This window comes from Macrobrachium rosenbergii, chromosome 43 (assembly GCF_040412425.1).
Source record: "Macrobrachium rosenbergii isolate ZJJX-2024 chromosome 43, ASM4041242v1, whole genome shotgun sequence".
In the NCBI taxonomy this organism is placed as follows: domain Eukaryota; kingdom Metazoa; phylum Arthropoda; class Malacostraca; order Decapoda; family Palaemonidae; genus Macrobrachium; species Macrobrachium rosenbergii.
In genome coordinates this window covers 24,211,625-24,227,288 of record NC_089783.1, presented here as the reverse complement: position 1 = coordinate 24,227,288, position 15,664 = coordinate 24,211,625, and the positions used below count along the sequence as shown (strand labels likewise).

Below are 15,664 nucleotides of genomic sequence, written 5' to 3'. Positions count from 1 at the left end.
CTTAGACTGAACAATGTAAATAAGTATGTTGAATTATAGGCCAGTATGGCTGTGACATGTTACATAGCTTTATATATGTACCTCTTAGTAATAATTTCATTTGAAGCTGTACAAATAACTTCTATGTCATGTCATGGTTCGAATGCTTTCATCTGCTTCTGTAAAGTACGTGCAGATTACTCTCCCCTAAATCACAGCTATATGAATATGAATTAATGCAGATTGTAATTGCATGTATACTGTAATTAAATAAAGTTCTCTTATAAGATCTGTTAGTAGCCTCGTAGGTTCAAATATGCCTTAAAAATGTCTGGGGGTCAGTGTAGGAAGCCTCTTGTGAGATTCAGGACTGATTTTTGTCAATTTTATGTTTAAGATTTCCTGACAAGAACAAAGATCAAGACTGCTACCTTACTTGGGTTAAAAACTGCAGAAGGGATAAAGAGCCAAACGGTGGATCACACATGCAGCAACCATTTTCTGCTAAAGTACATTTTCAAACCTCTTGGTGTGCACGGGCTTAGGTTTCTGCAGAATATGTTAAGAGGTACAATGTGTGGCTACCAAAGTAGATTTAGTCTAATAAGAAGTAACCAGAAGGGGGCAAGTCAGTATATACATCAGTACTGGCAACAGCAAGATTTATACAGCCCTGCAGACTACAATATTAATTGTATCCTAATTAATAGTATCAGGTACAGTAAATTTTTAAATCCTATGAAATGATTGTACAAACTATTGGATGTTGGCTGTTAGGTATCAAGCTATTAAACCTAGGCTATTAATAATATGATTATGCCTATGGGTGAATCTTATATGGGATGACAGCATTGGAGATGGCAATTATTTTAGCATACTGTTGTCAAATTTTACTACCTGTCAGTCTGACCCGTGAATGAAGAACGATAATAATTAGTTCTGCCTCTAGAGAGTAAAACTGTAAATTTATGGTGGAAAGAAAGGCACATAGCATCGGCAAATTGGTCAACTTTATTGCTCAAGTGTATAAAAACTACGGCAGATAGAATAAATCTTTTTATTCCTAAATGTAGTACACATTGTCCTTGGTAACTGCTGCAAAGATCATTTACCAATCTTTAAAGACTGCTGACAAAATTGGATGTCAATGCGGCATGATCATAATGCTGTAACGTCGCCATAACTGCAAAACTACTCTTAAATTATTTCTTTTTACCATGCTCCCATAGTTATTGCAGTCTCCTCTACTACCTTTACCTCTGTTCTGTTCACCCATTCCTATGGAATCTTTAATCATTTCAGACATACCATACACACCATGGTCAGCTCTCACTCATACAGTGTCCACCATGTCATTTTTATCTCATCATAGTAATAACTATTTTATGATAACAAATGTTATAAAAACTTATAAAATAGTGCCTTAAATCTGCTGAATAGCAGTTTCCTAAAATAAATTGTTAGGCTCGATTGGTCTAATCCTTGAAATATTAAAAAAAAAAAAGTTTTTCTGAATACAGCCAAAAACTCAGTGAACCGAATAGAATTACACAGGTGAAAACTAAAGGTCTGTATCGAGCAAAATGCATAAACTCATTCAAGTTCTTAGGGCAAACAAAATTTTCCCTGTAAAATGTATATGAAAGTTTTGTCTAGTAATTTCACCCAAGAGCCAGGCCCTAAGATTGCCTATGAGTATAGACAGAAAGCTAATGTATTTACCGTAATAAAAAAAAATCTTTTGAAGAAATCATCAGAAATCCTTTACAGATGATGACTTGCAAAGAATGGATTATACTCTCATTGCTCTTAGGCATCGCCTTTGATGATCTGCGATGATATATTAATAAGAAAAATGAATTTATATTATCATCGTTTACTGAATATTAACGTTGTCTGCCATAATGAGTTTTTTTTTATTGAGATTTTACGTTTTTACACTTCAATCCGGACCCTATCAGATTCTAACTAGAATTCATTTTTGAATTTATAATAATTTCTGAAAAGATTTCTAAAGTTTCGTAAAAAACGAACAAAGCATACCAAAATACACCAATTGCCTCAAGTGGGAAAAGTCGCAAAAACATACTGTGAATAGTTAATAGCACATGTGTGACTGTTAGGTTGTTGCACGGATAACAAAATTGTGATCAAATCACCTAAATTGTGCCTAGAATGAGAATGAGAGTTTTGGATTTGGGTTTTTGATCACACCGCTTTGTGTCAAAGGAAGTAGGTTCCACTGCCAAGAAAAAGAACTGAAGGAGAGGAGGGCATCAGAAAATGTCACCGTTGAAATGGCAAAAAACAAGCAAAACGTGAATGCCACGAATACAGAATATTCAAGCAACAATGGGATGGAATCCCAAGCTTACACTCGGCAGTGGCGATAAGACAAATTACTGTCCACATAAACTATCAGGAGAATTTCTGAAAAGGTTCGCAATCCCGACCAATATGTTCAATGTTTCGGCACATTCGATCATTCATACATAAATGGGTGACTTGAAATTCTGAGACTGACATAACAACTCTAAAACAATACATAGGGGCAATCATTCCATTCACATAAAAAAGGTAAATCTATATCAGCTTATACCCAAGATGCGTTTCCAAATTATCTTTTATTCAGAATACCACAACGCTTTAAGTTTACTTTCTCTTTTTTCACGGATCCAGAGGAGGCTGAAGTTCACACCTTCGTGCTCGAAACGTTTATCACCTCATGTGCTAAAGCTAACGCTATGCCACATTACCTTTTCCTACGGTTAATTCACTGATGAAAGGAAATCGGGATATTCCCTATGCTGCCTACCAAGCGTATAGAAAGAGAGAGAGAGAGAGAGAGAGAGAGAGAGAGAGAGAGAGAGAGAGAGAGAGAGAGAGAGAGAGAGAGAGAGAGAGAGCTTCTCTGGCGCCCTGATTTTCACTGTCCAGAGAACTTCTCAAATGCCGTGCGCTGAACAGAAGGAAGAGGGAATTAATAATATCATCTTTCATTTCCAGAGACAGGGTAATTTCACTGTTCCATTTTCTTTTCACACGCTGGATCAAGCCCAGTTTTCTTTTTACACGTCGAATAATCCAAATAAAAATGAATCTCTATCCTCTCATTTTGCTCTCGAAGCAACACTTAACGTTTGTAAACTAAACCGCTGTAATATCTGAATATGCAGAGAGCAATGTGTACGAAAATATTTTCTGTATGTAGCAACGGCCTCTACGACATAGTGTAATGAAGGATATTGGTCCGAGCTTTGGGCTGGTATGTAATATCCCCAGGATAGGAACTGGCCATCTCGATGCCCTCTTACATAACCACAGTTTTTGACTGTGTGGGTACTCTAGTTGTAAGAAATCAGCGGAACTGAGCAACTATGGTTCTGGTAGTACATGGATGAGTAACTGCTTTTGAATAGTAGACCACAGCATGTAACACTCAACCGCCTGTGCCTTATTTCGAGGACAGGCGTACAAGGTTAGTGAGTTCATCTATTGTATTAGAAAAGTACTCAAAACAGAAAGGTACCGCCTCTGCGGTCACTCTTAAGAATAAATGAGAAAACTGGTCTTGAAAGGCAAGTCCTTGTTTACTGAACTTGTGTCAATTTTAACAAGAACCACAGCTTACATTCCTAGAGAGAAATTTAAAAATCTAGTCGAGAACTATGAAATACCCAGGATTTCTAAAATTGCTGTCTTATCTTTGAGGTATGTTATACACACGCATGCATCTTATACTTACATAAACTTCCCTGCAACTATTGTTTTCCTATCTCCATCTAACTTTCATGCTTCCTACTCCAGTTCTTTTTGGTAAATTGTACAAGAATCCCCTCTTTGTGACCAAAATTTTATACACCAGACAAATGCTGACAGACATAGCCTTGGCTTTTCCTCCACCTTTTATTTGTTGGTCATCTCCTGTTATCCTTTTCTTTGGTCATCACCTGTTATTCTCTTCTCTTCCACACCTAACAGTGAAGTGATGCTTCTGCTTGTTTTTAGCACCTAGCGCACATACAGATGCTGCTAGCTCACAGAGCTATAATCTCTGTTTTCATGACTTGAAGCTCAAAAATATTTAAATTCTTCTTTAATCATGTAATTGCCCTCAAGGCTACTATAACTATACTTACTTCACGAACACATGGAAATATGAGTCTATACTTTATATACCCCTACAGGAAATGGTCCTCTATATTCGGGATATCAGTTTCCACTTTACTGAATAGCTGAACTCTACTAGAACTGACCCTGATGGCTACAAAGCTCTCGGTGTTTTCCTGTCTCAATGATCACTGGTAAATTACTAAAAATATCAAAGAAAATCAAGAACAACATAACCAAGCAAGCAATACTCTTCAATCTTTACTTATACCTAACCCCGAGAATTTCACTTATTACATTTCACATCCTTTAGACCCCAACACCTTGTTCCTGTCCTCAATACTTATATGCCTTTTATCAGTCTCTCTGTTGCCCACCACTTACATTTCGATAAGAAATCAACATGATGACTTTTGTACTTTTATTCTTGATTTCCTCTTGCTTCTCTTAGCTAGACTGTAGCCTTGTGACAACCTGTGTCACTGAGGTGTTCGTTGAGGGGTAGAAGTATATATCCCCTCTGCAATAAAAATCTCTTTCCATCCAAGCCTTAATCTGACTACACTTACCAAGGAATTCATGCTTGAAAGAGGAGGTACTCATATTGCTTTAAAACTTACCCTAAACTTACTTTTTCCACGTTCAAAGATGTGCAGCATTGTTGTAATACTAAACTTCCAAACTAAACTGTTTAGTAAAGAGCACTGTATTCTGTAATAGCCTGACGCCACCGTTTCTGCAAATCTCACTTTCCCCCTCAATTTCCACCATATTGTACTTTAGCTGTGTTTGCCTATTACTAATCTTTAGAATAGTACATGATTCCATTGAAGCTGACTATGGTACTCTGCCTTTTACAAACCCTATGCATTTTCATATCATAAGCAAAGTATGCAGAGATCTTAAATTTTCCATGACAGAAAAAGCCTATGTGGCATCCACTCAGTTCTTCAAGGAGTCTGCAGATGTGCTTGTTCTAATATTTTGCCAATTTTGCACCATATCTGTAACAATTGTGTTTTTCTTCATCTTGGAAGCCCACTGTCGTACTACATATTCCCAAGAACTTTGTGGACTATCTTCAACTGCTTCCCCTGAAATCACAGACACCGGTCTTCTAAAACACTTAAAATCTCACAGCCTTCGCTCAGATCATCAGTATGGTTTCCTTAAGGCAAGATCAACTGGTCATCTATCCTACCTTACTAACATAATGCAGCGAAGGAGTGAGTAAGAGGCAGTGTCTACAAACTTACTAATTTATTAAAAACAATAAACAGAAAGGTCAAGGGCTCTTGCGGGCGGAAATGTAGTGCTTGACACGAGGCGAACAAAACAGAGATTAACATACAGGCAACTGTATTTGTTTGAGAATGGAGAATGGTACATTATTCTATATACAAGTTGCGAACAGAGTTCTGATAAATATATCTGGAAAGTTGACATTGTATCGCCTCTAGCAGGAATAATATATTTGACGTGACATTATTATGAACGACAGTATACATAAAAAGGATGTATGGCGCCGGCTGTGTTTCTTAAATGCGTATGCTTGGCGCGTATGTCAGGAGATGCTTGTTGTCAGGAGCGGATGCGTGTGTGTGTTCTAAATCTTTTGGATCCAGTTACAGAGGGCATATTAAGAAAACGTCTTACAAAGATATTAACATTAAAACCTCTGTGAATATACATTTTATAGAACGAGAATTCCTTGGACGAATTGAGATTTATTAGAGCTATGGCAGATTATTCTAGGACTCAATAGTACGTGTTATTATTAAAGATGCGTTAGAAAGTAAAAGGTCTTTAGAGTACGCTTGACTGTATAAAAATGTCATAAAAAAGCGCACTTCATGAATGATAAACGACATTTAGTGTGGTAACCTAAATCAATCTCTCAAACTTGTCGCTTGGGCTAACAATGTGGTCTTTGGAACCTAACCATGTTGGTAAGTGTGGAGTGGATTCAGACTCGTTCCAGCATGTCATCACATGAACTCGATTCTTGTTTGTAATGAACCTTGATACTAGTTTCGTTTATAACATTTGTATTCATGAAATGACGTCGCACTAACAAGTGAAGTTCCTATGCATTTTTTTTACACAGATGACAGACGACTGCTTGCAAATTAGCAAATAAAAGCAACCTTTAACTTAATGAATTATGTTTAGACGATGGGCATTACAATCCTCCAAATGTAAAGTACCCTAGGTGCGTCTCCTCACCCTTTAACCGTTCACAACTATTTAGATGGCACTAATGGTTGCATCTCCATTGTAATTTATCCGAAATGTCAATTTCCTTTGGAGAGAAAGCGAAAGGGGGGGAGGGGGTCGTATTAAAAATGAGATATATTCGACTCGATTTGGGAAAATTTGTGAGAATTTATGAGGTCGTAAATCAGTGAGGGAGGGAGAAGACGTTGGTGTTATTGATGTATGTTGTCATAAATTGTCCTTTTCATGATGGTGGAAAATGTGTCAAAATAGCCGAAAGCGAGTTGGTTTCATTTTATCTCTATACGTGTTTTCGATTTCCACTATTCTTCTCGCTTTGTTGCTCCAAAAATATAACTGCAACGGCATAGGCCAGTGATGAGATGATTTACATGTACGTAATGAATTTCAACGATTATGTGTAATGCATTCAAGAGATAAAGATGTGATTTTACAAACGGAATATGTGTATGAAAGCTACTATGATTCAATTAAAATAAGTTGTCACTATGCATATCCTAAATGACTATCATGCATGTACATTAGCACATACTTGGACTTATTAACTTATCTCCATAATGATAATGGAAAACATGCATAGCGCAAACTTACCTAGATAGCAAACATACGTGCTGGAAGTGAAGGAGAACATTGTAAACCATTAGAATACATCGACTGAGATGTCGATCGAGAGTTAAAATTACACTAATGTAACTGGAAATATTGTGAACTTTCACAAGCAATTCTTTTGCTGATGATGATATACAGTGGAAGTGCTAAATGACTTATTTTACTTATTTCATAATAAATACAAGACACGCTTCGGAGGAAGGTACCACCATAACGACGTTTATACTATATGCTACTTGAAAGAATTAAAAGTTTCGTTAACACCTCTGAAAGACTCACTTTTATCTACTTCTCGATTATACTGGGACGTGATGTGAATTGAATGTCACTATCACCAAACACTACAAGGTAAGTTTGAAGATGTATTGCAGTTAAACGGCATTTCTATTTTAGATCATGTACCTGAAATAAGGCCTTCTGACATAATCAGAAATGGTGATATTTCTTCATAACTTCCAGATATGAGACGGCAAACAGACAAATAACATTGTGAGGAGGGGTCATACGAAAAGCTATTCCATAATGTGAAATAATCGGATGTTTACCGGAAAAAATAAATGAATTCTCTAATGTAAATTTGTAGGAAAACAGCGCGAAAAAAGGTATCTACTGAATGGAAAAATAAAAATAAATTACGGCCAAGAAACTCTCTTTATCGAAATTTCGGAGAATCTGATAATAACACATGACGCCATTTGCAAGGTTTATTTACGACCTACGAATTCAAACCTTTATGTTGTTCAAAAAAAAAAAAAAAAAAAAAAAAAAACGCGGTGCAACAATGGGTCATATATGTATGTACACACACACACACACATATATACATATATATATATATATATATATATATATATATATATATATATATATATATATATATATATATATATATATATATATATAGATATATAGTGGGGAAGAATATGAAAATGTGTCCCACCCTTACAATCCCGATACGATACACAGAATAACTGCCGAGTATGGTACATAAAAAGGAAATTATACTTTTCTTGAATAAAAAAGTGTGTATTTATATAATTAGATTCAGGGCCTAATACACACAAAACGTTTTCTTACAGGTAAGTAGAAAACAATTAATCAAAAACAGAAAATGTATGAAATCTTATTTAGTAAGTAATTTCAACATTTTCTGGAATTTCACGTGGAAATTGTCACTTAAAAGTGATTAAATTTAGATCACTAGCAACCTTTCAATACACATACACATGAAGTTTATCAAAATCAAAACATAAGAAAATGTAGCCTGAATAATTCTGTTCCATTTCTAGTAATTTATGAATTTCCAGGTTTGCAATTGTATTGTCTTTCTCTTTTTGCTATACAAGGCAAACATTCATTAACAATCAAGACAGAATTGCCATTTGAGTCCTGTTATTTAAGCCACGAGCAATGCACTATGACCAACAAATAATTTACATCATAACTGACGATAACATACTAAAAATATTTCCAACAACCTGATACAAAATAAAATAGGAACGAAAACCCCCTGTAGGCAACGATTCTGCTTTCAATATAACCTAGCAATCAAAATGTACGTATTTCCTTTGTACTTATCCGGAACGGCCTTGAACCAACGCTCCTCATAATTTAAAAGAAAAAAAAATACACAAGAACTGATAACATATCTCTAAAACATACCTTATAAATATCTTCTCTCAAAAAAACTTCTTCAGTGCTGACTAACGAAGGTAATGCAGTTGTTTTCACAAGTCTGCGAGAAGCGTTTCTTACCGAAGGCCTGCAAAAGTAATAAACCCTAATATAGGTAGGTAACATAAACATCAATTAGTAAGGGAATAAACCTCATGTGGAAAACAATTAACTTCAAAGAAGACCTTAATAAAATCATTCAACTGAATGCAGGTTTTCTGCAATAAAAACATTTGATTAAAGAGGCAGGGGAAAATTACGCAAACGGCCGAGATTTTGAGCAAAAATGTATATAGTAAACGTCGGCTGTAAAATCAAGTTACAATTCGTCAGCGAAATATCGTGCACCGTGAGCGCACAAAAATTCCGGGTTCTGTATGAATCTGAAATTTTTCTGCGGGATGACGCAAAAATAAAGGAGGTTTTGCGTCATCGTCGTGCGTCAACACACCAGTAAACAGCGAACAAACATTAAACAAATAAGCAACCTGAAAGATGATCTTTATATAGGGTATCTGACCAAGTTTTGAGCATACCTGACACATGCAACCGGTTAAAATCTTGTTTATCATTCACTACCAAATCTAACGGCCGCGTAAATTTCATACCTTAAGCTATATGTTCTCCATAACTATATATAATTACTTGGTCTACAACATTCTAAAATACTGAAATCTGGAAGCCTTTATCATAAAAAAATTATGATGAAAAATTTGATCTGATATTAACTAACACTGACATCATACACAGACACGTGTAAGGATGTGCCTGTATATATATATATATATATATATATATATATATATATATATATATATATATATATATATATATATATATATATATATATATATATATATAATATATAATATATATATGTACACACATATTGCTATGTGCGAATTTCTAAAAATGAAAATAAATCGGTTACTAGACATTTTCGGAGCAGAGTTATTTGTTCTTGTTTCATATCATTCCTGTCCATGTTCAGGACAAACACTCCCTTATAGATTTGTTTCCTTTTTAGGCAATTGTTGGGTGTATAACTTTTCACAGATAAAACGATTATGTCGTGATTCACTTTGGAAACACCGAACAAGGACGTATTGATATTCTCTATATACATCATGTAATTTCCTCTACAATCCCCTAGGTTACATCCAGACATGTAAAGTTTTAAGTATGGTCGTGCCAATTTACTATGTGTAAGTGACAATGATTGTGTTAATTTAACAACTAAAAGAGCCTCTTGTGTTAATTCAGATTTAGGGATTAAGATAACCTCTTTTATTACTCTATTTTTAGCGACTAAGATAGCATAGCCTCTTGTGTTAAGATTCAAAACTAAGATATCCTCTTGTGTTAATTAAGATTCAGAGAAATAGATTGCCTCTTTGTGTTATGTTATTTACAGACTATGACAGCCTCATATGTTTATCGTGTTAGTCAAGTGCGTTCATCAAAATAATCAACTTTTAGTTGAGTTACATCTTACAACTTATATTCACTTAATAAAGCATAAGGAGAACATCAATTACAGTTACGTGCACCCTTTAATGCTGAATCAAGATTGAAGCCCTTATGCGGAACCTATCATAACATGAGCCACTTCGTCTGCAGTGCTTACAGGATGTTACACACATATAAACACACACACACACACTCACAAACACAAAAACACACACAAAATGCGCCTCTAACATCAACTCGCACACAGCATTTTGACCATTCCGTAGCAACAGCGCCTCCATGCCATCTAACCAGCTCCTCAGTCTCCCTCTCTTCCTTCCTCTCAGAACTTCAGTAATATCTTCACTTTTAACTAGTCAATTATTATCCTACCATCGCCTTTAAAATTTAACAACTCCCCTTATTCATTCACCCTTATAACTTCTCTTTTGCAACCGTTCACTTTCAGCTTTTTATGCTTGCAATCACTTTCAAACTTTTCCACCAGTCTCTTTTGGCTTCTATTATAGGTTTTTCTAGACTGTATATATCACATACATTTTCTCTTTACTCTCAAGCCTCTCAATTTACTGTTCTATACTAAACACTTCCTTGTCTACTCACAAACTGTTCTACCCCTTCCGATCCTTCTGTTACCTTTCCTTCTTTTTTTCTTCAAAATCCTAAGCCCAATTATTTTTACCTTTGTCACCTCTTTTCTTTATAATGAAACGCTATCTTTGTAACTTTTATAAACCCTACTCAACCAATCAAACACACACTCAACTTCTCATACCTTGTCAAACTTCAAGCTTTAAACTAACCACCTTACATCCTCAACAATCACCTTCACAAGCATTCTCAAATACACATCAACCCTTCTGAAATTCATTTGCTCATCAACATTTCTTTCTCCTTTAATTTCTCCACAGTGCAACTTGAGTTCCTCCTAAAGTATTTGCTCACGCTTATCATTACGTTTTTTTTTTTTTTATATCACAACTTACTTCAGCAATTTTGTTACTGACTACCTTAGTCATCCTCTTGTACACCAGTACAGAATCTACTGTCATTCAAGTGTATTCAAAATAACCTCCTTTGTTCCCTAGCTAAACATCTCAGTTCATTAAATTGCACCTGCTGTTTACAGTGTATACCTTCTTCCTATGTGCTTACACCCTCGAAAAATCTCTACTGATATAATATTATCCTTGAACTTAACCCACTCCTCTTTAACTGCTTCTAGGTCATTCTCTTTAACCTTAGCTCATTTTTACCCACCTTTTTATATCCCTATCCCTACTTTTTCTTACCAAACTCAATTGTCTTAATAACTTTCACTGCCACATTGACAGCCATAACAACGATCAATCTACTCTTTTCCAAATAGTATTTACTAACACACCCTAGCAAACTTTTCAGGGCCATTTTCACTCTCTAAATATTCTTCTGTGAAACCACATATTCCTAACAATCAAGGACCATTTCCAAAAACTTTTTCCCCTCTCATTACTCAACACCAACCAAAGCAAACCCCATTCCTCGTTCGCAAAACCATGCCACGCGTAGCTTCAGATCCTCCTAGAAACTTCTGTCACCACTACTCTCTTCTCTCTTCCAAAACACTGCTTGGTATAACATAAAAGAAGTATGGAGGATTTTGACTGTGAACTAAAACAGATATGGAGACTAACAAAAATTAAGATCAGGCAAGTTTAGGCAAGGGAGTGGATGTGTGGCTCAAGAGCTTATTAAAAAACAGTTATCTGAGCAGTTAAAAGTGAAGAGCAAAACAAGCATGTGACAAAAATGAACGTGAAAAAGCTTATTTAGAATCATTAGAGACACAATGCGGAGGGTGTCAAGGATGTACGGCATATAGGAAAAGTAGCTCAAAGTGATTAAAAGTTCTTATGTTGTTTGTAAATTATTAGTTACAGTATGTATATGGGTTAGGGACTGGTTTGCTTTAAAAACAGATCTGAGACAACTGGATCTCAGTTGGTGTTTAATATCTAATATATAGGCTACGAAGTAATGTAAGAAGTAAGAGAGAGGATATCAGATACAGATGCAAATTTCTGATATAAGATAGAAAAAACTTGTGAATGGTAAGGTAGAGCGGTTGATGCTTTGCTTGCAGACCCTCAATGAGGGACAACGAAGAGAATCTGCAGGAACTAGCGGGTTTAGAAACGATTGAAAGAGGAGAAAGATGAGAGTAATTGTGAGCTAGAGTACGGTTATGATGGTTAATGTACATCAGGAGGACCAAACAATGAATGTTATATGGGTGGTGGAAGAATGCAGCTGGTTAACCGGTAGTTATTTGGGAGTAAATATAATAAATTATGGTTGGATGACAGTAGATGTAGTCACACAACTGATGAGGAAAGGAAAGTGGCAGGATGTGTAAAAAAATATTGGGAAGAGACTTGGAGTGTAGGGAAGCCAAGGTGGGAAAGTATGAAAGAATTTTTGGATAAACTCTCCTTTATGGGATTGAAATACTGATGAATACCAACAACACACAGAAAACGTTAAACTGTTGGCATTGTCTGTGCGAAAGAAAAACTGAAAAAAACAAGAATTGTAAGAGATATGCAGAAGTGGGTGAAAAGATAAACCAGTATTTCAGCTTGGTAAAAACTGTAAAGTCGGATGTGTTGGATGAAAGACGCGAACAAAGTAGGGCAGAAGGCTTGAAATAAGTACAGGAAGCGAGAGAGTTCAAGCAAGATAGAAGTGTGTGTGTGTGTGTGTGTGTGTGTGTGTGTGTGTGTGTGTGTGTGTGTGTGTGTGTGTGTGTGTGTGTGTGTGTGTGTGTGTGTGTACTGCTGAAAGCCTTCTGTGCAGGTTTTCTGAATACAGGAGTTCATTCAGGATTCAGCAATGAAACATAACTGTGCCAGTTACTGCTGTGCTGTTTAATTTCTCTGGAACAATTCCTTGTTCGAAAAAGTAATTTATAAATAAATCAATAAATAAATATATATATATATATATATATATATATATATATATATATATATATATATATATATATATATTATATACTGTATATGTGTATACGTATACATATATGGCATGCACAGATTGAGTACATATATGGTAACAAATCTTATGGTATACTTTTACGCTGTTCAATAGCTATAGTTGAGACAAATTTCCAGCGTAATATAAACCAAATTCTAGTCATCTGAGGAACTGCAAACGTACACTCAGCACCTAGGAACATAAAATCAATGGCTTCAAAGTACAAACTCCAGGCAAACCCACACAGTTTAGGACTTGAAAAGACAGTAGAGTGGGGCTATACATCATTCGATATAAAACTTGGGAAGGTAACTGAGCAATTATCAGGCATAATAAAAAAATTTTCCCAGCACGATACATTATATGTAACTTGAAAAACTTTGTTTGTGTACGTGCACAAGGGCGCTCACGTGTATTTTGTTACTCTAAACCATACAATTCGACAAAGCTAATATATTAAATATATATTAAATATTACTATAAAATTATCAGCTTGCTTTTGGTTGAAAAAATTACTTTTAAAGTCAAAACGAACAACTTCAAGCACAAGTAAATTAATAAAATGTGCATATACTGTATACTGAAACTCAGAATATATAAACGGCAAAATTTTCTTCAAAAACTACAACAAGAATTATGCCTCCTTAAAACTGATTACTAAAGCATTACTATAAAAAGATTTGATCTCACTTCTGCAACACACAGGTACGCACTAATAAACATAAGTGAAATACGAATCCAAGAAGATATAAGAACTGGTAAAACTGAGCCAATCTAAACCGCCCTAAACTGATTAATGAAGGCTAATGGAAATGCTTGTTTTCTCCTTTAGGCAACAAGATACGTCAAAGGGAACTTTTGCTTTGCAAGTATATCCCACTGAAGAACTCATTAAAACACATGATATGCGTGCAAATGATCAAGTGTATCACTTAAAACATATTCTCATTAGTAGAAATAACGATTGCAATTTAAAATGTCACCTTCAACATTACTTCTGAAAACTAACAGAAGTCAATTAATCTTAGCACAGCATAGTTCTTTTCAGTATCACTTACACACAAATGTCAATTATAAATAGATGTACATATTTACGGATGCTAAACAGTAATCTGATATAGATAATTTCCCCGACTTTCGCAGCAATAAATAAATTGTTTCCCTCTATGTTAACTGTACAAGAAAAATCAGACGAGCACTAAAATCAATACTCAGCTAGACCATCATGGAACAACCCAACCTCCAAAGTGTCAGCCACACCTCTGTAGGAATCCCTAAAATAACTCTATTTCCTTATAGTAAAATACCTAATTATATTAACACCAAGATTCCGAGTCAGTGCAACTCGAGTTGAGTTTTAGTGAACCTGTGACGGGTTCATGTGTCCATTAGTTACTTTTAATAACATCCATAAAACAAAAGAAAAGTTTGCAAAGGACAATACAAATGACAGTGTGGAATTGTCAGAATTTCTTAAACTATTCAAAGATATTCGCTAGTCGCTCCTTAGCAGTAACAGTACAGCATGCGTTATAGGAACAACACATGTAGAAATAATAATAATATAGCAGTGGTAATAACAGCAATAACAGCAGGGGCAGCACTGATATCTCACTAACATCAAAGTTACTGCTTACTAACAACAAAGAATCAACTAGGTCTTTTCTATCCAAAAGACAATGTGTTTTGAGAACAACATTAATATTTCAAATAAAATTCGACACAACTGATAGCTGACTTCCTGGAACCTCTATATTGCATTATGATCTGTGTAAAACAGAGAAAGGGAAAAGAAAAATCCTTGTGTGGTACAAGAAGGAAAAATGTAAGTGCTGAGAAGATCGACAGTCACTTGTACAAGTCTCTGGTCTTACTACGCAAATTTAAACTTCTGCATCCCGTACTAGGAAGGACCTGGTGATAATAACACGCAACGCGCTGTCAAATATCTTTCACGTTAAACATCACACAGATTAGTCCGAGGTAAGTGACAATCTCAAAACCTGAAACCAATGGAAGATTCCAAAGTTCAGTAATTGTCTAAAATTATATGCAAAGTGAGAAACACTGGCGTACCTACACTTGAAACAAAACATTAACTGTCCTCTCAAAATTATTGCGGTAAGAAATGCAATTAAATGATGAAAGACAAAGCATACGCGTGAACATACATTTGTGGTAGCATAGAGATTACATAATATTATTCAGAATATTATTCTGAATACAGCCTAACACGAACACTACTACTAAGTCCCAGTTCGCGGATTATTAGTTCTGAACAAAATCCCTTTCAGAGAGTCAACAACTTTACCTTGTAATTCAAAAGGAAAATCTGCTCAATTCTTTTCCAACTGGGTGTCTCCATTATGATCGAATAACATAAAGGACTCGACTGGCATGTTTAGAAACTAGATACGTCGTTAGGGGTGTGTGATTCAACACGGTTAAGAATTTTCTAAATATGTGGTAACTTCAGTACGGAAGGGTGATCTGTGCATTCTAATTTAAGCACATCGGCCACAAAAATATCATACATTTTAACAATAATTTGAGGGAGAATAAGACTTAG

At 35.3% G+C, this 15,664-nt stretch overlaps 1 protein-coding gene across 2 annotated transcripts in view; it reads right to left on the bottom strand.

Annotated features, from left to right (window-relative positions):
- LOC136828660 (protein spaetzle 5-like) overlaps positions 1-15,664 on the bottom strand; it is a 395,065-nt gene that overhangs the window by 372,616 nt on the left and 6,785 nt on the right. For both annotated transcript variants that reach the window (XM_067086713.1, XM_067086715.1), the window contains exon 2: positions 8,599-8,698. The gene's annotated coding sequence lies outside the window, so the exon portion shown is untranslated. The remainder of the gene's footprint in view (positions 1-8,598; positions 8,699-15,664) is intronic.